The sequence below is a fragment of the Scyliorhinus torazame genome, chromosome 11, assembly GCF_047496885.1.
Source record: "Scyliorhinus torazame isolate Kashiwa2021f chromosome 11, sScyTor2.1, whole genome shotgun sequence".
Lineage (NCBI taxonomy): Eukaryota > Metazoa > Chordata > Chondrichthyes > Carcharhiniformes > Scyliorhinidae > Scyliorhinus > Scyliorhinus torazame.
In genome coordinates this window covers 232,924,787-232,952,086 of record NC_092717.1, presented here as the reverse complement: position 1 = coordinate 232,952,086, position 27,300 = coordinate 232,924,787, and positions in this window count along the sequence as shown.

Genomic DNA, 27,300 nt, shown 5'->3' with positions numbered 1-27,300 from the left:
AAATTGGACAATACCGAAAAAGCAAGCAGGTGCAAGGTCTGTCTGTTGATTAGAGCTGTAGCTCTCAGACAAAACCGAGACTGCAGAACCATCTACATAATAATGAGCCATCCCCAGGAACAAAAGGCAACATTTAGGTAAACAATGCTAAGCCAGATATCCCGGCGCCAGAGGAGAGTAAAACAAAGCAAACCAACGGCCACCTAGGACACGCCCAGCAACCAGGGAACCCACCCCTCTATTGGAGGAAAATCAATAAGAACGATTGGGAAACGGCCCAATTAATTGGGGTTAGGTTCAGGGCCGCCCAAAAGCACGCAAAGCCCTTTTTGGGTATAAAAAGGTCTCCCCAAGAGTAAATGTTGCTAACTTACTGTTGTCTCTTAATTTGGCTCTGTTTAATTACGTTTTCTCAAGAGTCACAAGGTATCTTACGATACCGCCACAAGGTTCAAAACCGAATACTGATCAAAGACTCGATACACCAGTTAGTAAGTTCAAAAGCAATGCTCATATATTTACACACAGTCAAATCTACTCATGCATAAAACTCTACAAACTAAACTATCACTATTACTAAAAGCCTATACTTAGCTTCGGGTGCCCACTCAGTCAGAGGAACAATGGCCGTTGCTCAGTTCTGAGGCTGCTGGGTTGAGCTGATTACAGGATAGCAACTAGGAGCGTCTATCTCGTAGCATGCGTTGCCTTGGAACTTACTTGGTCTGGAGCAGCTTTGGCAGGTCTCTCCTCGCTGAGAGCCAAGGCCAAGAGAGAGATTCTCTCTTGGGGAACCCTATTTATACCCAAAAAGGGCTTTGCGTGCTTTTGGGCGCGTCTTGAACTTGGCCCCAATTAATTGGGCCGTTTCCCAATCGTTCTTATCGATTTTCCTCCAATAGAGGGGTGGGTTCCCTGGTTGCTGGGCGTGTCCTAGGTGGCCGTTGATTTGCTTTGTTTTAGTCTCCTCTGGCGCCGGGGTGTCTGTCTTAGCATTGTTTACCTAAATGTTGCCTTTTGTTCCCGGGGATGGCTCATTAGTATGTAGATGGTTCTGCCGTATTGGTCTTGTCTGAGAGCTACAGCTCTAATCAACAGACAGACCTTGCACCTGCTTGCTTTTTCGGTATTGTCCAAATTTACCTGCATTCTTTGCAAAGTGTCCATTTTGTAATCGGGACGTAGCCAGCCCAGATGGCTACAAACCCTCCTTGTGATCCTCCACGCGAAGCGTGAAGGATCACATTACTACGTCGTCATCGTCCTCTGACCAAAAGAGGCACCTATAATCAGGCTCTACTCTGCCCTATCCTATGAAACACAATTTTACTTAAATCATTTTAAATACATGCATTATTATAAAACTCTACAGGGCGCTATGACATTAATGCATGCATGACAGAAAAATAAAAAACTGGAACCTCTAACTATCCTCAATAAACTATCCTCACTCAAACAATCCCAAAAATCTACAACATTTTAAATGTACAAATTAGCAGCACGCAAATTTCTCTGGCCTGGCAGTCAGGCACAGAGGTTTACGTATCTTTATTGAACAGAATATATAAAGAGAAACGGATGCACTTTAATTCATGTCAAAGGGTTCGGGGGTTTGGTGAAGTCCGAAAATAGGGGACCTAAATGTGTATACCAGGGCGATAGAGCGGTAGGCTCTCCTTCGCCATTTTCTGATTCTAAGTGTCTGCACGACACTGCAATGTATCGCCAGTACTAAGAGGGCTTCTACTACATACGATAGCGAGTACCAGGTGATAAACTTATCACACCAGGTCGGGGTATTGTTAGCTGTCGCGGGGCTAGCTATCTCGGGGTTCTGTGTATTGCGGGGATGGGAATCATTCACGGCTTGTGTCGTAGGGGTCAGGGGGGTAGCGTCCGCGCGCAACTGAAGGGATCCCGCTAAGATCGAGGTGAACAAGATGGAGGTCGTCTTCATCTTTCCGTCTTTCTGTCTTCTTCTTTGTCTTCCTCTGGGGTGCCTGGGGTTCCGGGGTTCTGTGAACACAAGCATAATATCTGTTATTATCTTGCTTAAGATCTCGTATGCCTGTCTGTCTGTCCTTTGTTGCCAATTTCCCTTTATAATTGGTCACCATCTGTGACTCCCTCATTTTTTTAAAAAAAGCAAATATTTGGACAAGACATCCGAGAAAAATACTGACATAGTGCGAGCTGTCTCGCAGCCTGTGCGATCTACCATCCTAGTGTCTTAGGATATAAATAGCGTACGGAAGCAACCTAAGGGTTGCCAAAACCAAACATAAGAATTTCTAACTGAAAATGCAAAAATGGGGTGCATATGGGCCGCGGCGGGTAAGAAATGGGTGGAATCCCCGGGTAGGACAGTGATCAATGCCGTTTGTGCTCTACCCGAGCGTAGCTGACCAGAGGGGGGTCCTCAGGCAGGGCGGGGACCAATGCCGTTTCTCCACTGCCTGAGCAACCGGCAAGAACGGGTAAGAATGTGGTCATCGTGGGGGTTGCCTTGTTGTCTGCTGACAAACTTGTACCTCTAAACTGCTTTCTGTTGACAAACTAGTTCCTCTGAACTGTTGTCTGGGAACAAACTTGTTCCATTAACAGCCAGGGGGCGTTAAAGCAGTGGTGACGTGGGGCCGTGAAAAAGTTTCAAGTTTACAAACAACACTTAACATTAACACTGATGAACAAACATACAACAAACATGGTGCAGGTTCCATCAAAAAGGACACCGTATCTCTCCATCGGTTCCTTTTTTCCATCATCTGGACAACTCACTGCTCAATAGCGAACAGGGTCGCAAAGGGATTTGTTTGGTGGGAGTCAGACTCTATGTCATCATCTTCTCCCGGCTGCCAAACTCTTGACTGTAGTAACCATGCTAAAGCTGCTTGGGGCGAATTGGGGTCCATCTCATCATTCCGGATGAGCCTGAATGAATTGTCTCGGTGCCAGAATCGTGTGTCGAGGTTTGAGCTACTAGGTTTCAATCCGTAATCGTCGGGCGGTGGGTCTGGATCAGGGGCTTTGATATATGTAATCTCGAAGGGGTCAGTGGAATCATGCTCAGAATCGCTGGGAGTGGGGCCTGGTACAGGGGGATAATCGTAACGTGGTGTGCTGTGGCTGTCGTCATTGTGATCGCTATCACTGTCACTGTCGCTGCTGGTTGAAGGAAGGGAGAGGCGGAGTCATGCCTCTGGGGGTGGAGTTGAAGTCGTGTCTGAGGATGGGCTGGACTGGCTGGGGGAGGGTAGGAAAACGTCATCTGTGGGCGGGGCGTGCTCGTCTGCTGCTGCGAGCAGGATGTGGTGTGTATGATTATTCTGCAAGCCATAAGCCTTGAGCTGGTTTATGTGAAACCACGCAGACTTGCCATTGGGATATGTAATCTTGTATACAGAGGGGCTGACTTTGTCCGAAATGGAGTACGGGCCGGAGAATTTAGGGGAAAGGAATGAACTGGGGTTGTAAAGGGAAAGCATCACTTGCTGCCCTACTGCAAACTCAGTGGCGTGTACTGTTTTGTCGAAACAAGCCTTGCTCTGTTTCTTCCTGGTCCCAAGTCTCACAGCTGCGGCGAGTTAGCTGGGCTGCCTTTATGTTCTCTATCAATTGTTGTTCAGCATTTTCATGTGTGAGGGCTGTGACTGCGGGGCTGGTCAAATCCAGTCCTAATAAATACTCTGTCCCTTTCATGGGGCGTCCGGTCATGAGGGTGTTGGAGGTGTATCCTGTGGACGTGGATACCATGTTCCTTATAAACATTAAAGCAAATGGGAGAACTGCATCCCAGGTGTTGTTATTCTGCTGTACCATTTTCCTGATGGTGGCTTTTAATGTCCTGTTCATCCTCTCTACAATACCACTTGACTGGGGGTAGTAGGCTACGTGAAATTTTTGTCAAATGCCGAAAATCGTGAGGACGCTTTTCATTGCACGTCCTGTGAAATGGGAGCCTTGAACGGATTCTATACTGCAGGGGAGCCCCCATCTTGTAAAGATGTGATGTGTTAATATTTTAGCCGTTGTCTTGGTCGTATTAGTTCGCGATGGAAAAGCTTCCACCCATTTTGTGAAGGCGTCGATGACCACCAACACATACTTTTCACCATTTCTGCAAGGGGGCAGGGGTCCTATATAGTCTATCTGTAGGTTTGTCCAGGGTCCATTAACGGGGCGGGTATGACTAAGTTGAGCCTTTTTCGCATATCTGTCCGGATTGTTCTGGGCACATACCAAGCATTGCTCTATGTAGTGGGTAACATCGGCTTTTAAATCAGGCCACCAGCAGAGCGGTCTGAGGTTGGCTCGGGTGGGTTCAATACATTGGTGTCCATGATTGTCATGGAACTGACAAATGATCTGGTTCCTGTCCTGGCTGGGAGCTATAAAAATGCCATCCTTTAAAATCACACCGTCATGTGTGGTTATTGCATTCTTGTATTTATCATATGGGGCTGGGAAGGTTTAAAACTTCCCTGAGTTTCTCGTCCTCTTTCTGTGCCTTCGCTAGATCCTGAATATTGGTCTGTGAGACCTGAACTGCATGTACTGGGGTGCTTTCGGGAGGGTTCCAAAAATAACCGCGCCTGGAGCCTGCCTTCGCTAGGACGTCTGCTTTAAGGTTACCAGGGGGGGAAGAACGGTGGTGACTGCGAACCTTAATTATTCCATATTTTCTCTCCTTCGCTGTCTCTAAGATGTGGCGGAGTAATGTGGCTGAGGGTAGGGGTTTACCGTCCGCGGAAACAAATCCTCTAATTTCCCACAGGGGTAGGAATTCCGTCAAACTATTGCAGACATACCAGCTGTCCAAATAAATGTCCGCTGGTGTCGGGAACGAGTCGGGGTGGTCTACAATATAAGCGATTGCTGCCAGCTCTGGTGCCTGCGAGCCTAAGTGTCCTGGCAACTTTAATGCAATCTCATCTAGGGTGCGTCCTTGCGTGTCCTCTACGTAAATACCGCAACCGGTAATTCTCTTTCCATTTAGCACTGTGGAGGAGCCATCCACATAAATCTTCAGGGGTGCGCACGTGTCTGTGGGCTGGGGTCTCTGGGGTGTAATACCTGCGTTCCTAGGAGGTGTTTTAGGAATAAATGGGCCTGTGTTGCATTTTGTGGTGATGATCTCACACTCATGAGGGGTGCCTGCATAATGCAAATTATCGGCAAGGAGGTGTGGGTCTTGGTTCTTTTTACTGTAATGTCCCGTCCCTGTAAAAGAAGGGTCCAATGGCTGCACGGATTTGGCCGACTGTGCCATCCTTAAGTCGGCCGTCTAACAATAGCTGTGTCGCTGTGTGTTCTGTGAGGATGGTGATGGGGTTGAGTCCTGTAATGTATGCAAAGTATTGTACTGCCCAAAAAACTACGAACAGGTGCCTTTCACAGGCAGAAAATCCTTGCTCTACAGGGTCTAACACGCGTGAGGTGTATGCTACGGGGCGTAATTGGTCATGGTGTTCCTGGAGGAGCATGGCCGATAGGGTTCGGTCGGTGCTTGCAACTTCGATTGCGTATGGGGAAAGTGGATCAGTGCTGAGTGCTCTTTTTAAAGCATCCACGGCATCCGTATGCTGTGGAAGCCATTCCCAAGGTGCCTGCTTCTTGAGAAGTTCGGAAAGGGGCGCTGCTTTAGTGGCGAAACCGTCAATATGGTTTTGGCAGTAGCCAACCAGTCCTAAAAATGACCGGAGGGCTGAGACATTGTGGGGAAGGGGCGATTTGACGATCGAGTCAATTCTCTTTTGCACGACCTCGCGTTTACCATGTGTGATCACTGTTCCCAAGTAAATCACTTTCTCTTTCAAAATCTGGGCCTTCTTGGGGTTGACTTTACAACCAATTTCTTTTAGGAGTCCAAGGAGTTCGGCGAGAAGCGAAATGTGCTCTCCCTTTGTGTCTGTCTGTAGTAACAAGTCGTCTACATACTGGACCAGACAATCGGGGCGGGAACATTTTGCTAATCCATTTGCCAACTGTCAGTGGTAAATGGAGGGGGAGTTGTGGCAGCCTTGTGGAAGGCATGTCCACGAATACTGTTGTCCCTGGAATGTAAAGGCGAATTTGTACTGGCCGCTTTAGCCAATGGAATGGACTAAAAGCCGTTGCTAATGTCCAAAACCAAAAAAAAGTTTGACTGTAGTCCCTGTTTGAGCATGGTCTCGGGACTCGTGACTACGGTGGGGGCTGCTGCTGGTGTTACTTTGTTCAGTTCCCAGTAAGCAATGGTCAGTCGCCATGATCCATCCGGTTTCCTGACAGGCCAAATTGGTGCATTGTTTGTGGAGGCTACTGATCTGAGTACGCCTTGTTCCAACAAACTCTCTATTACTTTGGAGATTTCTCCCTCTGCTTCCTGGGGAAACCCGTTCTGCTTCTGAGGTTTAGGGTCGGGACCTGTAATGTTCACAAAGTCAGCCAAACTGCCACAGTCGTGCTTGTGCTGTGCAAATGCCGCTTTGTGTTCCTGCACGACTGCCCTAACCTGTTTGTCTGCACTAATGGCTCGAGGGTCGAACCAGAAGTCTCCTACGGAGCTAATCCTGTTTATATACTCTTCTACTGTGAGCGTGGTGGGGGCTTGTGCTGCCTTTGCCATTTTCCAAACACACTTGTTAACTGTGTCAAAAGAAAGGTTATGGGAGCTCATAAAATCGATCCCTAGGATATGTTCTGCTGTCTGGGGAAGATCAACCACAACTACGGGGTGCTTAGTTGTAATGTTACCTATTTGTATCGCTACAGGGGCTGTGATGTGTCCCTGTTGTAAACGGCCTGTAAAACCGCTGAGTGTGATGGTGTCTGTTGTGGGCCACATGTCTCGCTGAACCATCATGAAGGAATTGAGTGTCGTGCGGGACCCTCCTGTGTCCCAAAGAAATTCTACGGGGTGTCCCCGAACTTTGCCTGCTACTACCGGTCTACCGGACTTGTCCCAAAGGGTGTCGCAGACCCAAGTTGGGGAGCCCGAACACCGTCAGTCGGTGCCGTTCATGTCTGCATTCTCTGAACGGGCGCTAACGCTATGGATCGGCTTTGCCCAATTCCTGTTTAGGGTGCCTGTCTGTTGGTTTCTCTGCTGCTTTTGGGGCGCGTTGCACTCTCGTGCAAAGTGTCCTAACTGTCCACAATTGTAACATTCTTGAGCTTTGGGCTGTGGTGGGCTGTTCCTGCCCTCATTTACCCATGCGGGGTTCTGGAGCGCTTTAACTGGATTCATGTCTGCCTGCTCTTCATCGGGTTTTATAAATGCGGTTTTGCTTTGGACTGATTGGTCCCAAGTGCGGGACAATTTCTTCAAAGCCCATTTCTCGTTGTGGGCCTCGTCTGAGGGGTCATAATTTGCGCAAGCTTTCTGTCCTGCATCTGTCACGTGAGAGACTAGGATTCGAGTCCATTTGGCCATATTATCTGGGGACAAATGGGCACGGGCTAACTCTCCAAAAACTGCTGTGAAGTGTATCCACAAGTGTCCAGCAAACGCTGTGGGGTGCTCTGTCTTCTTTTGCCTACACTTGTTTCGGCCTTCTACGGGGTTTCTTCTGTTGTAGCCGATCGCATCTAGGGTCACTGTGTGCATCTCTTGGAGTGTGCCTCCTCCGACATTCTGTGGGTCGGGAAGGACTGCCACGACTGAAGGGTCGACGCTTAAAACTGTGAGCTTCACTTGCTCCTTCTCGTCCAGGCCGTACATGGTTGCCTGCTGTTTGACTTTCGCGAAAAATTGGTGGGCATCTGATGTGGGAAGGTACGGTGTAATTTTTCCATACGCGTCCCGTAATTGGGTCACGGTTAACGGGGTTGTGTCAAGGAAATCTGCATCTCCTTCTGCTGTGGCTCTGCGGTGTGTGGTTACAGGATTCATGGGGGGGTGTTCTGCCTGTTCGGTTGGGGTTTGGGGCGCTTTCCTTTTTTGGGGTTTTTCCTGCGTACATGTCTCATGTACGTATCTGTGGGCAGTCTTGTTCAATTCCTGCCAATCGGGGCCGTTTTCCTGATCTAACTGGGGTCCGAATGTGCTTTGAAACCCATTTTGAACGGAAAGCAGAGATTGCAATTCTGCAATTTGCTTCCAGCACTTTGCGTGATCTACGGAGCTCTGCCTTTGTTCCGTCGTGGAAGTGTGGAGTGCTCGTAGGACTGCTTTTAAATCATTGCACTGTTTGTGCAATTTCTCAACTTGTTGCTCGGTCTCTTGTCTTACCAAGACTGCACGTTGCGTGTCCTGGTAAGCCTTATCATATTGCGTTTGGAAGCTACTCAAATGCGCGAGACAAGACTGGTGTGCCCTCTTAGCATCATCCACCTCTCTGTTCCTTGCTGCTAACTGCTATCTCAAATCTCTATTCTCCTTCTCTACTTCACTCGCGTCAACTCACTACTTCTGTCTCTCTCCTCTATCTCTCTATGGAGCATCCTAACGACCTCCTCTGTGCCTCGCAATTGTGCCAAACAGGACACGATTGCCATCGGCTTGTAAGCTTTCCCTAAGCTCTTCTTGTGGATCTCTGACAGGTTTTCCCACCAAGTATGTCCTATACTCCCGGGACCTGTTTCGCCATTGGCGCAGAATTCACTCCAAAGGAGCCATCCTTTCCCTTTGAGATATTTCCTGATCTCATCTTCCCAAACGGGACACTGTCCTACTCTACTGGTCGCTGTGACCTCGAATTCCTGGGGGTTCATAAGGCGTTCCATTGCCTTCATTGCCATTTTCTCTCTATCTCTGGGTTCTCTACTGAATTTGGAACAGGGGGTGATAAAGTGGTGATGTAAACACGGGTACGGCTTACGCTAATTTCCGGACTACAAAACTCCCGACAGTTTTACGCAACAAAATCTCTCAGGTTTATCTTATATTCCTGTTAGTACGCATGCATTAACACACTTCCGAATCTCGGAGGCTTGATCAGTACTGTTCTTATGCTTGTGGTTTTTCTGTTTCCAATTGGATTCTCAATTCAAATTTGGGTTCTCTCGGAGTGGTTAGGCCACTTCTAAATCGAGTCCCGTCAGATGTCGCCAGTAAATGTTGCTAACTTGATGTTGTCTCAAATCTACTCATGCATAAAACTCCACAACCTAAACTATCACTATTACTAAAAGCCTATACTTAGCTTCGGATGCCCACTCAGTCAGAGGAACGATGGCCGTTGCTCGGTTCTGAGGCTGCTGGGTTGAGCTGTTTACAGGATAGCAACTAGGAGCGTCTATCTCGTAGCGTGCGTTGCCTTGGAACTTACTTGGTCTGGCGTAGCTTTGGCAGGTCTCTCCTCGCTGAGAGCCAAGGCCAAGAGCGAGATTCTCTCTTAGGGAACCCTTTTTATACCCAAAAAGGGCTTTGCGTGCTTTTGGGCAGGCCTTGAACTTGGCCCCAATTAATTGGGTCGTTTCCCAATCGTTCTTATCAATTTTCTTCCAATAGAGGGGTGGGTTCCCTGATTGCTGGGCGTGTCCTAGGTAATCATTGGTTTGCTTTGTTTTAGTCTCCTCTGGCGCCGGGGTGTCTGGCTTAGCATTGTTTACCTCAATGTTGCCTTTTGTTCCCGGGGATGGCTCATTAGTATGTAGATGGTTCTGCAGTATCAGTCTTGTCTGAGAGCTACAGCTCTAATCAACAGACAGACCTTGCACCTGCTTGCTTTTTCGGTATTGTCCAATTTTCCCTGCATTCTTTGCAAAGTGTCTACTTTGTAATCGGGACGTGACCATCCCAGATGGCTACAACACAATTAATGATCCACATATACCATTGGGATGGAAAGAAAATAAGAAAATGAGAGAGAGAGGTAGAGAGAGAGAGAAAGTAGGTACAAAAGAAAACAGAACTTTTTCAGACGAAGGGGTGGATTCTCCATTGCGCGATGTTAGTAGCGGGTTTCCCGATCGGGGAGGAGAATGGAGCGTCGGCTGAAAACCGGGATCCGCGCCGGGCGCGCCAGACGTGTTCCCATGCTCCCAATTCCTCCGGCAGCGACCTGCAGGCCCTGCGCTGGTGGCACCATGCACAACAGTGATCTGCATGCATGTTAATCTGATTAAGGGGCTGGAAGCACGAATCTCCATCACCACGCGGTGCTCCTTCCCTCTCACCTGGAGTCAGGCGGGCGTGGTTTGATGCAAGTTATTTAGAAGTGGGGTCCATCCGCCGTGGACATTGAGGGGGAACAAGGAGGTAGGCACATCTTTGAAACTTTTTGGGCTTGTTGGGGATACATGCCTGAACCGCAGGAAGTAGCGGGGAATGACTTGGTGGCAGGATTATGGAATTGGGATGTTCCCCCTCGGGATCTGGGTGCTCTGGCTAAGACCCCATTGCTACATAAATTCATTTGAACCCACCCCCTAGTAGAAACTGACAGGTTCCTGGCCGTTGAGACTGCTGACAGCTCACAACCCTGCAAATGCTGTGAGGGCCACTGTTCATGGGGAAACCCACCCAGTCCGCCCATCTCAAAACCCTCATACCCCAGCGGGATCATCAAGGGATAGGTGTGCCCATACTCAGCTGCCAGCCCACCAGTTGTTGGCATTCCCCAGTGCCCTCCTCTGAACCGCAGCCCCACAGCAGTGGAAGCAGAGGCTCAGCAGAGGTCACCCCAATGAAAGAACCTGCATCATGGCCGTTGGAACCCTCTCTGGCACACAGACCCTCTCAGAGCTGTAAGGGAGATGCAGGTTGGTGGGTTGTTATTGGCCTCTGGGGGATTGGGGCAGATTAGAGGAGTGAGGGATGGGAGTGATGCCAGGGGCACAGAGGTGGTTACTCACCTGAGCTGCTCTAAGGAGGCCATTCATCTTCTTACGGCATTTCCTGCCTAATTCAGGACCGCAGTCTCTGTCCCACCTGGGGAATGAAATGAAATGAAAATCGCTTATTGTCACAAGTAGGCTTCAAATGAAGTTACTGTGAAAAGTCCCTAGTCGCCACATTCCGGCGCCTGTTCGGGGAGGCTGTTACGGGAATTGAACCGTGCTGCTGGCCTGCCTTGGTCTGCTTTCAAAGCCAGCGATTTAGCCCTGTGCGGGTGTCCCTCCACCTCTTACCGCCATCCCGCATTCGGTCAATTCCAGCTATCTTCCTGGCTGGAATGACAGTCTGTGCTGAGTGGGGCGCTTAAAAGCTGCTCCACATGCAGCACGATGGCACAGTGGCTAGCACTGCTGCCTCATCGTCCCAGGTTCGATCCCAGCTCTGGGTCACTGTCCATGTGGAGTTTGCACATTCTCCCCATGTTTGCGTGGGTTTCGCCCCCACAACCCAAAGATGTGCAGGGTAGATGGATTGAACACGCTAAATGGCCCCTTAATTGGAAAAATGAATTGGGTATTCTAAATTTAAAAGAAAAGCTGCTCCAGTTTGTCAGACTCTGAACCCAAATCCCAACCCCTGCGAATCAGATGTTCCTTGGTGGTCAGGAATTGGGCGGCTGCACGCGGGCTGTGTGCAGATCCATTTGCATGAGGTGAGTTCAATTGGCAGGTCCTGGACCACTTCAAACAGAATTAAGTGCTTTCCAATGACCTCACTTCACGCTTGAGTGATTTTGAAGTGGTCAGCTGGAAACTGACAGCACTTAATTCTGTTTGAAGTGGTCCAGGACATGTCAATCAAAGCTTGATGTTTATAAACATTGTGGTTAGAGCTCTTGAGAGTTACTCAACCGTGAAGAAGATTAATGGAGCAATGTTGACAGCTGTGTGTGTGTGTGTGTGGGAATCTGTCAATCACAGCCTAGTAAAATCAATATCAAAGAAAAATGAATGAATGGCTTGCAGATCAAAGACCTGAGGAGGATTAAAACCAGCTGACTGGTTTCCTTTTTCCAGGAATTGGCAGGCGCTGCTTCCTGAGCGGGAGCCAGCAGGTGGCAAGTCTGTGGGATCTTGCTGTGCGCAAACGGGCTGCCGCGTATTTCCCTGCATTACAACAGCGCCCACACTCCAAAAGTACGTGAATGGGGCTGTGAAGCATTTTGGAATATCCCAACAGCATGAAAAGCTCTACATCAATGCAATCTTTTCTTTTATCTTGTTTTGTCTCTCCCTGGGTTTTGCCTGACCTGCTGAGTGTCTCCTGACTTCAATGTTTTATCTATGACTGACGCAGCGCAACTTTTTCTCAATGGTGGGTTTTGGTTTAACCTCTGTGCAGCTGGTATCCCTGCACTCTGGCAAGATGTAAGGGCAGCGACCTATCTATTATTAATACTAAGTCTGATCTTTTCCATCCACTCCGATGTGAACTTACAGGAAGAAAACTGAAGCCTGATCGAAATCCATCATTTTGATAACTGTTGAAACATTGATGTTGGCCGTACGGTGCGTTGTGCTCAGATCATCTGCCTGCTGTCGTACTGCGATTTCCGAATCCGTTGTTTTATTAACCAGCGAAGAGATGTATGCACGGATGAAAGCTCGCACTGTCACTTGGTACAAAGCAGCGAGCAGTGTGTGCTAACGGGTCATGTACCTAAATTCTGCCTAGGGTGATTGGTTGAGGCAAGGCTTAAATAGTCGTACCCGGGGGGGGGGGGGGGCATTCTCATTGGAGTTGTGCTCACGGTTTTTAAATGTTTCGGAAATTGCAAAATTATCCTGCTTTCAAAAAAAAAATCCTCCTGAACTACATTTACAATTCAGCTGCAAAATGGTCACAATTGATTTGATTCGCCCTAAATACCGCGCCATCGTTTTTATCGCCCTTTGTAAATAATGCATTAACAGTAATCAAATTCTTTCATGTAAAAGCGAGGTGAAGAGCAAGGGGAATTAAACCTTCCTATTTTTCAATTTCGCACTGAGTAAAAATTTACTGTAGCTTTTAAAGGGCTTGAGCGATGAGAAAGCATTCATTAAAACAATGCAAATGTGTTTGAGACCGAGCCGATGACATCCTTGGGTAGTGTTCCCTCATCTTTAACCTCGGCATTCGGCCCACCAAGTGCACTGCCACCCATGCTAAGTTTAATTAAGCGCACCTGAGCGCACAGTCCTTTGTCCCCTTGTGAACTCAAAGCCTAGCCTTCACATTTTCCTTCCTCCCTCCACAGGCTTTCCAAACTCCAGCTCGTCAGCACAAAGCCACATCTCCCTGCAGCTTCTGGAATAAAGGCTCGGAATCCTGTGGCGAGATCTCACCTCCTGACCGCGGTGGTTCAAATAGGCAACTTACCACCACCTTCTGAAGGGCAACTAGGGATGGGCAATACATGCTTGCCGAAAAAATAGATAAATAAACCGTGAGTCTATTACTAGGCTTTGACATTAAACATGGCAGTGGGCACATGCATTTCACCGGGCCCCCAACTAGGATCGCAGTGTTGACTCTCACTGGTTTCTGCCTCAGTGAGGTAACGTGATGTCTGACAGAATACCATCTGAGTCAAATATGTAAGTAAATCTCTCTTTATTGCTGATACTTATAGACACACAGTTACATACAATTGCTTACTAGCTTTTAGGCTCACTATTCAAAGCATAAAAGGTACTACCCCTTCAAGGCTTTGCCAGGCACTTGATCGGCGATCGACTCTGTTCACTTGAGCCTCGCTCAGGTCCTTCGTTCCTTCTGTCACTGTTGATCCCGGGTTGCATTGTTTTGTGTATTCTGGTGTGGACTCTTATACTCTTTTCCGAAGTAGTCCGTTGGAACATCTGTTGTCTGCTAACCGTTGGTGGTTAGCTATTTTTGCATGGTCAAGCAGTTTAGTCTCCGTTCTTTGGCCTATTTCCTCTTATCAGAGGTGAATGTAATGTCTTATCTGGTGTCTCAAGACCTTATATTGTTCAATCTTATGATCTGCCAGGTCAGCAAATGTCTTATTCGTCCTATGGCCTTGTGAGCTGCAATGTCAGCAGAAGCTATTTTAGTTCTGAAAAGCCTGGCTCAAGCCCTGAGCCTACACCAGAAAGAGGAAGCGTTCAGTTCAGTCCTTCGAGCCTGCTCCACCATTTAGCACAACCGGAGAGGTTCTTCAAACCAAATCCTTCTTCCCTTAATTCCCCGAGGACCCAAAACTCTATTGATCTCTGTCTTCTATGTACAGAATCACAGTGTCATTAGAGTACAGAAGGAGGTAGCACGGTAGCATAATGGTTAGCACAGTGGCTTCCCAGCTACAGGGTTCCAGGTTCGGTTCCCGGCTTGGGTCACTGTCTGTGGGGAGTCTGCGTGGGTTTTCTCCCACAGTCCAAAGATGTGCAGGTTAGGTGGATTGGCCATGATAAACTGCTCTTCGTGTCCAAAAAAGTTGGGTGGGGTTACTGGGTTACGGGAATAGGGTGGTGTTGTGGGCTTGGGCAGGGTGCTCATTGTCAGGGCTGGTGCAGACTCGATGGGTCAAATGGCCTCCTTCTGCACTGTAAATTCTTTGATTCTATGATTTGGCCCCTTGGGCCGGCTCACTGAAAGAGCATTCTACCGAGTCCCACTCGCCTGCCTTATCCCCATAACCTTCCACAATCTTTCATTTCAGATTGCAATCCAAGTCTAGGGACATAGGAACAGGAGTCAGCCGTTCAGCCCCTTGAGCCTGTCCTGCCATTCAATGAGATCTTGGATGATCTGTGACCTAACTCCAGAAGCCTGCCTTCGGCCCATTTTCCTCAATATCTTTGCTTACCAAAAATGTATCCATCTCAGATTGAAAATTAACAACTGATCGAGCATCAGTTGTCATTCGTGGAAGAGAGTTCCAAACTTCTAGCACCCTTTGTGTATAGAAGTTCTTCCCAACATCTCTCCTGAATGGTCTGGAGAATTTTTAGACTATACCCCTAGTTCTAGAATCAGTGGAAAGAGTTTACCTTTATCTATCCTGTCTTTTTCTATTAATATCTTGTAGAATTTGATCAGCTCACCCCTTAACCTTCTAAATTCTGGAGAAAACAGGCCTGATTTGTATAATCTGTCCTCATAAATTAACCCCTGTAATCCAGGTATCGTTTTGTAAACCTACGTTGCACTCCCTCCAAGGTCAAAATATCCTTCCTCAGGTGTCGTGCCCACATCTGCTCACAGTGACTCCAAGTGGGTTTGACCACAGCATTGTAAAGCTGCAGCATACCTTCTGCATCCTTATATTCCGATCCTCTTGGTATTCTTTTGAATACCTTGACCAAACCTGACTCCACCGCTGTTATGATGTGCCTGCTTATCACTGGTTGGGGACTAATAGCAATCCCACAATCCTTGGGGAGTATGAGCTTCCCCAATGAGGGGGGCGGGGAAATCATTAGCAGAGTCCCTGCATAAATAGAGCTGGCCAGTATGGAACCAGCTAGAGAGGAGTGAACAGCAAGGGAGTACTGCTGCTGCTGTTATGTAATTGCAAATAAAGTTCTTTCTTTCTATTCTACAAACTCGTGCTGGATTCTTCGTGACCCTCAATTGGCGACGAGGACGGGATGGAGACACAGGCCGCCTCAGAGGGGGAGTCCTCGGTCCCTCTTCCATGGATGTACGAGCATTACGCCGTTCATCACGGAAGCGCCGTGTTCCGTCTCGTTACATGCCGACCGATCCAGCGCCTCGTGCAAATGGTGTCCGGCCTGTGGCAAAACAGGTCCGACGCCCTCCTTCGCCAGGGTCTTCGATGGATTCCTTGGACTTTGGTGGGGGGGGGGGGGGAGGGATGTTATAACCTGCCTGCTTACCACTGGTTGGGGACAAATGGCAATCCCACAATCCTTAGGGAGTATGAGCTGCCCCAATGAGGAGGGTGGAGAAATCATTAGCAGACTCCTTCCATAAATAGAGCAAGCCAGTATGGAAACAGCTAGAGAGGAGTGAGCAGCAAGGGAGTACTGCCGCTGTTGTATATATGTAATTGTAAATAAAGTTGTTTCTTTCTATTCTACAAACTTGTGCTGGATCCTTCGTGGCCCTCACAATCACCCTCTCAGGGAGCTTGCTCCAGATTCCAGCCGCCTTATGGGTGAAAAGGATTTTCCTCACCATGATATCTGCCCTTTTATTTTATTCAACTTACACTTTGTTTGTTTTTTTCATTTCAAAATGATAGGAATCTAAATATCGTTCCGCATGATAGACACAAACAGCTCGGCGTGCTTTTATCCATCAGTGGCAAAGACACCCCTGATCTCAAAGAACATTCCCACAAAGATCTCCGTGGGATGGATTCTGCCTTTACAGACATCAGTTTCAATCTGGCACCAAACCAAAGGGATCCCCAGGCATCCAGCCTCGGTAATGTCTTCAAGCAGGGTGAGCAGCCAATCACAATGGAGTATTCTCATAGGCAGCAAACCAGGAAGTATAAACCACTGAACCCCATTTTTAATTTTAAAGTTTTGCAGAGTTACAGAGATTGGATTGGATTGGATTGGATTGGATTGGATTTGTTTATTGTCACGTGTACCGAGGTACAGTGAAAAATATTATTCTGCAAGCAGCTCAACAGATCATTAAGTACATGGGAAGAAAAGGGAAGAAAAGAAAATACATAATAGGGCAACACAAGGTATACAATGTAACTACATAAGCACCGGCATCGGATGAAGCATACAGGGTGTAGTGTTAATGCGTTCAGTCCATAAGAGGGTCGTTTAGGAGGTATGGTAACAGCGGGGAAGAAGCTGTTTTTTGTGTCTGTTCGTGTTCTCAGTCTTCTGTATCTCCTGCCCGATGGAAGAAGTTGGAAGAGTGAGTAAGCCGGGTGGGAGGGATCTTTGATTATGCTGCCTGCTTTCCCCAGGCAGCAGGAGGTGTAGATGGAGTCAATGGATGGGAGGCAGGTTTGTGTGATGGACTGGGCTGTGTTCACGACTCTCTGAAGTTTCTTGCGGTCCTGGGCCGAGCAATTGCCATACCAGGCTGTGATGCAGCCCGATAGGAGGCTTTCTATGGTGCATCTGTAAAAGCTGGTAAGGGTTAAGTTAAGAGAGAAATAAATGATTGGGGCAAAGACATGGGATTAAGGTAAATAAATAAATGGTAAATATACTTAAAGCAACTTATTTTTGTAATGCGTGAAATCTCTCCACATGGTGGAGAGATCAGGGGCGAAATTCTCCCGAAACGGCGCGATGTCCGCCGACTGGCGCCCAAAGCGCATCTTTGGGGGCCGAGCCCCAACATTGAGGGGCTAGGCCGACGCTGGAGGAATTTCCGCCCCGCCAGCTGGCGGAAACGGCCTTTGTTGCCCCGCCAGCTGGCGCGGAAATGACATCTCGGGGCGGCACATGCACGGGAGTGTCAGCGGCCGCTGACAGTTTCCCACACATGCGCAGTGGAGGGAGTCTCTTCCGCCTCCGCCATGGTGGAGACCGTGGCGGAGGCGGAAAGGAAAGAGTGCCCCCACGGCATAGGCCCGCCCGCAGATCGGTGGGCCCCGATCGCAGGCCAGGCCACCGTGGGGGCACCCCCCGGGGCCAGATCGCCCCGCGCCCCCCCCAGGATCCCGGAGCCCGCCCGCGCTGCCTTGTCCCGCTGGTAAGGTAGGTGATTTCATTTACGCCGGCGGGACAGGCAATTTATCGGCGGGACTTTGGCCCACCCGGGCCGGAGAATCGAGCGGGGGGGCCCGCCAACCGGCGCGGCGAGATTCCCACCCCCGCCGAATATCCGGTGCCGGAGACTTCGGCAACCGGCGGGGGCGGGATTCACGCCAGCCCCCGGCGATTCTCCGACCCGGCGGGGGGTCGGAGAATGTCGCCCCAGATATTCACAAATATAAAATTACTCTTTCAGATTGGTGAGATTGTTTATAAGTACTAATGAGCTTGATGCTCCTGCTAAATCACAGTTACACCTCATTCACAAGGTTTAACTTTTTCTGGGGTATTTATAGCAAGGCTACCAATGTAAAAGAGCAAGCTTTCATCAGTTCAATGATTTCTAATTGATAGCCATCTGCAGGTCATTCAAGAATGCACGCTTTCGTAAAGCATAGAATTACTGGCAGCAATTTCTGGATTAACTGTGTCTGTGCAGAGTTGCTGTCAGTTTAGAGAAGCAATGAGAGTAAATGTTGACAGTTTCACCGCCAATGCCTCAGCAAAACTCTGACCCTAGTCTGTTTAACCAGAATGATGGAAGAGATTTAAAATGAGAGATACCCTCAGCTTAATTTTTCCAGTAGGATCAAATCAAAGCAGATTTGAAAGCATTGGAATAAATAAGAATCTGCCAGGTTAGATCTTGGCTTTGTGCAATAGCAAATCACCTGCCTCTTTTGCATGGCCCCATGTTCATATGTGGTCAGATTATTGATTGACACAGAAGTCAGGTTTTAGGGGGCAGGCGGAAATGTGAAGTTAAGGCCACCTGAACATCAAGGGTAACAAGGGCACAGAGTGTGCTCAGTGTGGGGGGAATTCAATGTCCATCACCAAGAGTGGCGTGGTAACACCACTACTGACCGAGCTGGCCAAGTCCTGAAGGGCATTGGTGCTGGACTGAGTCTGCGGCAGGCGGCAAGGGAACCAGCAAAAGGGAGAAACCTACTCAATAATCTTTATTAGTGTCACAAGTAGGCTTACATTAACACTGCAGTGAAGTTACTGTGAAAAGCCCCTAGTCGCCACACTCCGGCGCCTGTTCGGGTACACAGAGGGAGAATTCAGAATGTCCAATTCACCGTACAAGCACATTTTTGGGGACTGGTGGGAGGAAACGGGAGCGCGCGGAGGAAACCCACGCAGACACGGGAAGAATGTTCAGATTCCGCACAGACAGTGACCCAAGCCGGGATTCGAACCTGGGACCCTGGTGCTGTGAAGTGTGGCGACTAGGGGACTTTCACAGTAACGTCATTGCCGTGTTTGTAAGCCTACTTGTGACAATAAAGATTATGATTATTATTATAAGCCAATGCAGCCGATTACCACCTCATCAGTCTACTGTCGATCGTCAGCAAATTAATGGAACTGGTCAAACGGCACTGACTCAGCAATAACCTGCTCACGGATGCTCCGTTTGGGTTCTGCCAGGGTCACTCAGCTTCAGACTTCATTGCAGCCTTGGTTCAAACATGGACAAAAGAGTTGATCTCAAGAGGTGAAGTGAGAGTGATTGCCCTTGACATCAAGGTTACATTTGACCGAGTGTGGCAACAAGGAGTCCTGGCAAAATTGGAGTCAATGGAAATCAGAGGGAAAACGTTCCACTGGTTGGAGTCATATCTGGCACAAAGGAAGATGGTTGTGATGATTGGAGATCACATCAGGAGTTCCTCACAGTAGCGAGGCCCAACAATCTTCAGTAGTGAAGTCACACGGGATCAAGGGTGAGCTGGCAAGGTGGATACGTCATAGAAGACAGAGAGTAGCAATGGAAGGATGCTTTTCTAATTGGAGGGCTGTGACCAGTGGTGTTCCACAGCGATCAGTGCTGGGACCTTTGCTCTTTGTTGTATATATAAATGATTTGGAGGAAAATGTAACTGGTCTGATTAGTAAGTTTGCAGACGACACAAAGGTTGGTGGAATTGCGGATAGCGATGAGGACTGTCAGAGGATACAGCAGGATTTAGATTGTTTGGAGACTTGGGCGGAGAGACGGCAGATGGAGTTTAATCCGGACAAATGTGAGGTAATGCATTTTGGAAGGTCTAATGCAGGTAGGGAATATACAGTGAATGGTAGAACTCTCAAGAGTATTGAAAGTCAAAGAGATCTAGGAGTACAGGTCCACAGGTCACTGAAAGGGGCAACACAGCTGGAGAAGGTAGTCTTCATTGGCCGGGGCATTGAGTATAAGAATTGGCAAGTCATGTTGCAGCTGTATAGAACCTTAGTTAGGCCACACTTGGAGTATAGTGTTCAATTCTGGTCGCCACACTACCAGAAGGATGTGGAGGCTTTAGAGAGGGTGCAGAAGAGATTTACCAGAATGTTACCTGGTATGGAGGGCATTAGCTATGAGGAGCAGTTGAATAAACTCGGTTTGTTCTCACTGGAACGACAGGACCTGATAGAGGTCTACAAAATTATGAGGGGCATAGACAGAGTGGATAGTCAGAGGCTTTTCCCCAGGGTAGAGGGGTCAATTACTAGGGGGCATAGGTTTAAGGTGAGAGGGGCAAGGTTTAGAGGAGATGTACGAGGCAAGTTTTTTACACAGATGGTAGTGGGTGCCTGGAACTCGCTACCGGAGGAGGTGGTGGAAGCAGGGACGATAGTGACATTTAAGGGGCATCTTGACAAATACATGAATAGGATGGGAATAGAGGGATACGGACCCAGGAAGTGTAGAAGATTGTAGTTTAGTCGGGCAGCATGGTCGGCACGGGCTTGGAGGGCCGAAGGGCCTGTTCCTGTGCTGTACATTTCTTTATTCTTTGTTGTTCTAGGTTCATCAATGAACTTCCCTCCAGAGTAAGGTCAGAAGTGGGGATGTTCGTGAATGATTGCACAATATCCAGCACCATTCACAACTCCTTAGAAACTGAAGCAGTCAATGCCCAGATCCAGAAAAACCTGGACGTTGTTCAGCTTTGGGCTGACAAGTGACAAGTAACATCCACACCACACAAGAGCCGGGCAGTGATCATCTCCAAAAAGAGGGAATCCAGCATTTGCCCTTGACGTTAAATGGCATTACCATTGATGAATTGACACAATCAACATCCTGGGGGTTGCTGTTGACCAGACGCTGAACTGGACTAGCCCAGGCTTCAAGAGCAGGTCAGAGTGTGGGAGTTCTGCAGCGAGTAACTCACCTCCTCACTCCCCAAAACCCCTCCACCACCCATAACGCACAAGTGAGGAGTATAAAAACACAACAATCTGTACCCTAATGACTCCAGAAGAGGAAAGAGATGAATACTGACAAAAAGAGTGAAGGAATGACTACTGACATGAATAGAGAGGAAACAGAGGGATACGGACCGAGTAAAGGCAGATGGTTTTGTTTTTAGTGAGGGCATCATGATCGGCACAGGCTTGGAGGGCCGAAGGGCCTGTTCCTGTGCTGTACTTTTCTTTGTTCTTTATTCTTTGTAAAGTGCTTTGCAGAGAGTTGTACAGTGAATGCAGTAGAATCGGGTGTAAACTACAATGTCAAGGAATACCTTGTTAATTCAATGCACTTCATAAAGGATTTCTTCAGACCCATTGTGGTCAAAGAAACAGATAAATACAAATCTCTTAGAAGCTATCTGCATTTCAACCCTTTAGCACATATATTTTCACAATTTAAAAAATTGTTGCAATTCAGATTGCCTTGTGATTAATCCATGTAATTTGCAAGAAAACAGAGTGACTAAGTGTATTTCAGAAGACAACTAATTTTGTCAAATATTTTTAGAATGGCGGAAGCTAAAGAGACATTCATCTTTTTTAAAATGTGTTTTCTGGAAGTGTGCATCAGTGGTTAAGTCCAGCATTCATTGCCCATCCCTAATTGCCCTTGAAAACGTGTTGGTGACCTGCCATCTTGAACCGCTGCAGTCCATTTGTTGTAGGTACACCCACAGTGCTGTAAGAGAGGGTGTTCCAGGACTTTATCCCAACAAAGGTGAAGGAATGACAATATATTTCCAGGTCAGAATGTTGTGTTGCTCGGAGGGGAACTTCCAAGTGATGATGTTCCCATGCACCTTGATCAGCTGTGAAGTGCTTTGGGATATCCTGGCATGTTATTTCGACTCTGATCTGCTAGGTTTATTGAGTGTTTTTGGAACTCCATTCATCCAGGGAAGTGGAGAGTGTTCCATCACACCCCTGACTTGCGCCTTGTAGATGGCAGACAGGCTTAGGGGAGTCGGGAGGTGAATTTGCAGACTCTGACCTGCTCTTATAGCCACTGTATTTATATTGCTAGTCCAGTTCAGTTCCTGGTCAATGGTAACCCTCCACGATATTGGTAGTGAGGATTTCATTGATGGTAATGCAATTGAATGTCATGGGGAGGTGGTTAGATCCATTCTTGCTGGTTACTGTATGATACTTATGCACCATAGACATTACTTGTCAGCCCGAGTCTGAATGATGTCTCGATCGTGCTGCCTATGGACAGAGACTGCTTCAGCATCTGAGGAGTTGTAAATTGTACTGAACACTGAACATCAGCCAACATCCTCACATTTGACCCTTCTCATGGAAGGAAGATCATTGATGATGCAGCTGAAGGTGGCTATGCCTAGGACTGAGGAACGCCAGCAGTGATGTCCTGGGACTGAGATAAGTAGCTTCCAACCACCACGACCATCTTCCTCTGTGCTGGACATGACTCCAAGAAGCGATGTGCTCTCCCCAAATCCAAATCACATGAATTTCATGAGCCTCCTTGATACCACACCCAGCCAAATGCTTCTTTTATGTCAAGGGCGGTTCACTCTCAGCTCACCTCTTTTGTCCATGTTTGGGCGAAGACTGCAATGGGGCCAGGAGCCGGGTGACCCTGGTGGCCCTCAAACTGGGCACCAATGAGCAGATTATTACGGAGTGTCGCTTGATAGCACAATTCAACACGTTCCATCGCTTTTGCTTACGATCGAGAGTGGGCTGACGGGGCGGAAATTGGTCAGGTTGGATTTGTCCGGATTTTTGCGGATATCAACCTCTACCAGTGATGCTGAGATGGCCTAAAATCTCTCAATCACCATTAGCCTGGAAGGGAAGGCAAGTGGACATGGATGTGGGAAGGCTGACTGAAATGAAGATCGGAAAGTGCGGCAGCAACTGCAGAGAGAGAGAAAAACAAAGTGAACATTTCAGGTCGACGGCCCGTTGGCAGAACCAATCTGTGAGAGGCAGGACGGAAGTGACTTCATCGGCAGGGCGGAAGTGACTTCATCAGCCGGACTTAACATGCAGCCCACCGTTATGTACATTCTCGTGCTACAGGCTGACTGGAGGAATTAGCTCAAATGGTAGAGCGCTTGCTTTGCACGTAAGAGATAGTGGGATTGATGCCCACATTCTCCACTTTGATTTTAGGGGCTGGTTTAGCACAGTGGGCTAAACAGCTGGCTTGTAAAGCAGAACAATGTCACCAGCGCAGGTTCAATTCCCATACCAGCCTCCCGAACAGGCGCCGGAATGTGGCGACTAGGGGCTTTTCACAGTAACTTCATTTGAAGCCTACTTGTGACAAAAAGCGATTTTCAGTTTCGGTTTGAGTTTCCAAAGAAGTCTCCTCAGCTGACAGAACGGAGCGGCTGACGTGTTAGAAATATTTAACGTCTCGGCTGTTATTCACCATGTGGTGTTGGTACAAAATCAACGAAACACTGCAGCTAGACACGCCAGGTTGCTTGTTGACTCCCCACCTTCCAATGAGTAATAGACGCGGTGACCGCACTGGAACATTCTGGAAAGATGCAGCAGGGATCCCATGGTCGACCTGATTGATGAAGGAATCCGCTAGTTTATCACAGCCAGGCTTTGCTTTAAAACAAGTGTAAATTTTAACTTTTGCTTGTCGGGCATGATAAAACACTCCTTAAACCGCAATGTCGTAAACAGAATACACCAATTAACAATAATAATGTCAAAAAGTAACTAATCATTGTCTAATTGCAGTTTCGCCATGGTGCGTAAGTGATCAGCTTAAACAGATGTGAGTAAATGAATAAGGCTGTGCAATCTTAGTTTTGGACATGATTAAAAGTGTTCAGATTGGAAAAAAACAGGGAGAATTATGTGTTGGCATTGAAATATTTTACAAGTTCAAATGGGCGGATTTGGAAGGCGACAGGTTTTTAAGCAGGAATGTAAACAAGCTCTTTAATAGTGAGTAAATTCACACAGTTGTACAATGACTAGCTGCAGAAAACCTGTGATGTATGGTAGAGTGAGTGACAGGGCCAAGGAGAAAAATCATGGGACCTGTTGCCTCTCCTGTTTCCGGGTCCTGTATCACGTGCCCCATGCCCCTTGACTTTAAGGGGGGCTATGAGGGGCACAGACAGAGTGGATAATCAGAGACTTTTTCCCAGATGGGTCAATTACTAGGGGGCATAGGTTTAAGGTGCGAGGGGCAGAGTTTAGAGGAGATGTACGAGGCAAGTTTTTTTACATAGAGCGTAGTGGGTGCCTGGAACCTGCTGCCGGAGCAGGTGGTGGAACCAGGGACGATAGTGACGTTTAAGGGGCATCTTGACAATACATGAATAGGATGGGAATAGAGGGATACGGACCCCAGAAGTGTAGAAGATTTTAGTTTAGACGGGCAGCATCTTCGGCGTAGACTTGGAGGACCGAAGGGCTTGTTCCTGTGTTGTACTTTTCTTTGTTCTTTGTTCTATGCCTTCCCCTCATATCCTTCTGGGGCTGGTTTAGCACAGTGGGCTAAACAGCTGGTTTGTGAAGCAGAACGAGGCCAGCAGTGCGGGTTCAATTACCATACCAGCCTCCCTGAACAGGCACCGGAATGTGGCGACTAGGGGCTTTCCACAGAAACTTCATTTGAAGCCTACTTGTGACAATAGGCGATTTTCATTCATTTCATTCAGGTGACCCAAAATTGGGAACCGTAGTCACAGAGGTGTTGGACTGTTTGATAGAGCTTTAGCAAATCTTCAGGATTTTGTACTGCATGCCGCTATTTATGAGGCCTATTGAAACTGTAAGTTTCAGCATGATATTCTTACAAACATAGCTTTTTCAGATAATTACACAAAACCTGGTTGTTCATATTATGCAACCAACTTCGCTACTTTGAACTTGACGCAATGTAATATCTGAACGACAATTTGAAATTCAAAAGCACCGCAAACAACAATCCCATGTACGAATGGGAATATCTTGAGCTGATAATGACATACTCTATTGGCACATTGCTCTGGGTTTCACTTCAAAGTTTAAAAAGGGCAAAAACTTCTAATAAACCAGCACCACCGATTTATCGGCAATAATATGCAATTTGTTCCCCACACAAGTGGGTTTTTGTTAACAGAAAAATTACATCTTATATTCAATGTTAATATTTCCTCATTTTAAATTGAAAGTAACCAAACTTACAAATGCCTAGTGTTAGGATCCCGGATGAGAACCCAAATATTTGCAATTTGGAAAACAGTAAGGAAAGGTTATTTTACCACACTGCACCAACACTGACCAATAGGTATCTTTTATGTTAAAACAAAATTTAATTTAAACACAGAATTAACCATATTAGCAACAAATAAATAGGTTGACAATTAACGGTTACAACAGCTCATAAGTAAAAGGAAAAAACTTTAACTTACTCCCTACACCTGCCACTATACATTCCAATTAAGCAAGACAATGTCGTTCAAATAACACTTAAAAATAAAGTTAGCAATCAGGTTTATTTGCCTTTTCCTGTGCGGAACCCTTGGAGAGAAGCTCTCAGGAGCACACTGAAAGACACTTCTTGGCAGTCTAAAATCTTATGGAAAACTGATATTACAGACAGACTTGGCACCTCCCGTTAATGATATCAACTGTACCCAAAGCATAAGGCATTCTTCTGTCTTTTCCCACAGGATGTTTCACAACCGGTTAACCTGGATGCCTCTTATAAATTATCTACACCTAATCTAACACAATATTCCATTAGTCACCTATCTGCAAACATGTAAATGCTTCTCAAATCTATCAGCGGTGCACCCCCTCTGGAAAAATCAAGGATGACCTCACTTTTATGACCTCTTAAGCACAGCTTTAGCAGACATGCTGGCTGCATGCAACTTTACCCCATTTGTAATAACATTACTACAAAAAATATAAAATATAATAATGTATTACATTCACCACACTTGTATGCAGCATATAATAGAACATAGAACATAGAACATTACAGCGTAGTACAGGCCCTTCGGCCAAGTACTGCAGATGCTGAAAATCTGAAATATAAACAGAAAATGCTCTCTGCACAGATGCATACTGGGCAGTTTCAACACGTCCCACTTCCGTTGGAGAAGAAACAGCCCATTTCACCAGCCCTCCCAAAAGCAAATGGACTTCTTGTGAGCCGTACATTCCCCCTTCAGTAAGAACCCCAGCCACAGCTGCCTGAGAGCTGGTTTGGCACAACACCGAACATTAATTTCAAAGAAAAAAAAAAGGCATGAAGAAAACATAAACAGCTTGCTGAACAAAGGAAAATTATAATGTCAAGGCAATAAATGGATCATTTCAAAATGAGTAATTAGTGAAAAAGCATTAAAGCAGCAGAGCTAACTCTATCTAATGAAGCCTTTTTTGCCTTTGCTCTGAGAGCTATAGAGATAGAGGCTAGGCCCATGCCTCAGCATGGGTTTTCCTCCACTCCCGACCCAGGGTGCGGATAGGATTTGGGGAGAATGGAAATGGAGAGGAGGGGGTGGTGCCATACAGAGGAACAGCCTGTGCGTGTTCCTGTCACTCTCTCACTCACTCCTTCTCATCTCACACTCACTCAGTCGCAGGCTCATTCACTCACTCTGCCAATCGCCCCCGCACAGGGGAAGCCAGGGCCAGGATCACACCACCGTCGAAGGTGAGTGCGGCTGATCACAACAGCGGAAACCATTGACCGTTTAGCCTGTCAATCTGGGTGGTCTACGCACCCTGATGGGCGGCACGGTAGCACAGTGGTTAGCACTGTTGCTTCACAGCACCAGGTCCCAGGTTTGATTTATGGCTTGGATCACTGTCTGTGCCGAGTCTGCATGTTCTCCCTGTGTCTGCGTAGGTTTCCTCCAGGTGCTCCGGTTTCCTCCCACAGGTCCTGTAAGATGGCCTGTTAGGTGAATTAGACATTCTGAATTCTCCCTTTGTGTACCCGAACAGGCGCCGGATTGTGGTGACTAGGGACTTTTCACAGTCACTTCATTGCAGTGTTAATGTAAGCCTACTTGTGAAAATAAAGGTTATTATAATTATTATAATTGGCTGCTTTGGACACTGACCAGCCATAGGCTGACCATTGGCACGGGGCAAATGAGCCCGAGCCTCCCTAGAACCTGGGCCATGTTGATTAGCATCCCCTCACCCATCTCTCCTGGGTCCTGGTTAAATTATATTGGTATAAATTTAAGTACAGTAGGATCCATTCAGCACCTTATGCCTGTTGCAACATTCACGTAGGTCATGTCTGATCTGCACCTTAACTAGTAGCTTTTTGCGGGGAGAGAGTTGTGGATTTTCACTTCACTTTGTGAAAGAAGTGCTTCCTGTCAGTACCGCCGACTGTCCCAGCTCTAATTTTGGGATTATACCCCCTTGTTCTGCACTCCGCCACCAGTTTCCCTCGTTAACCTCTCGACTCTTCTCACCATCTCAGTTAGAGGACACTTTAATTTTCTCTCCATGAAGGAAGGAACGAGCCCAGTCTATACAATACAGTATCGGATTGGGGGCTTATCCAGCGAAAGG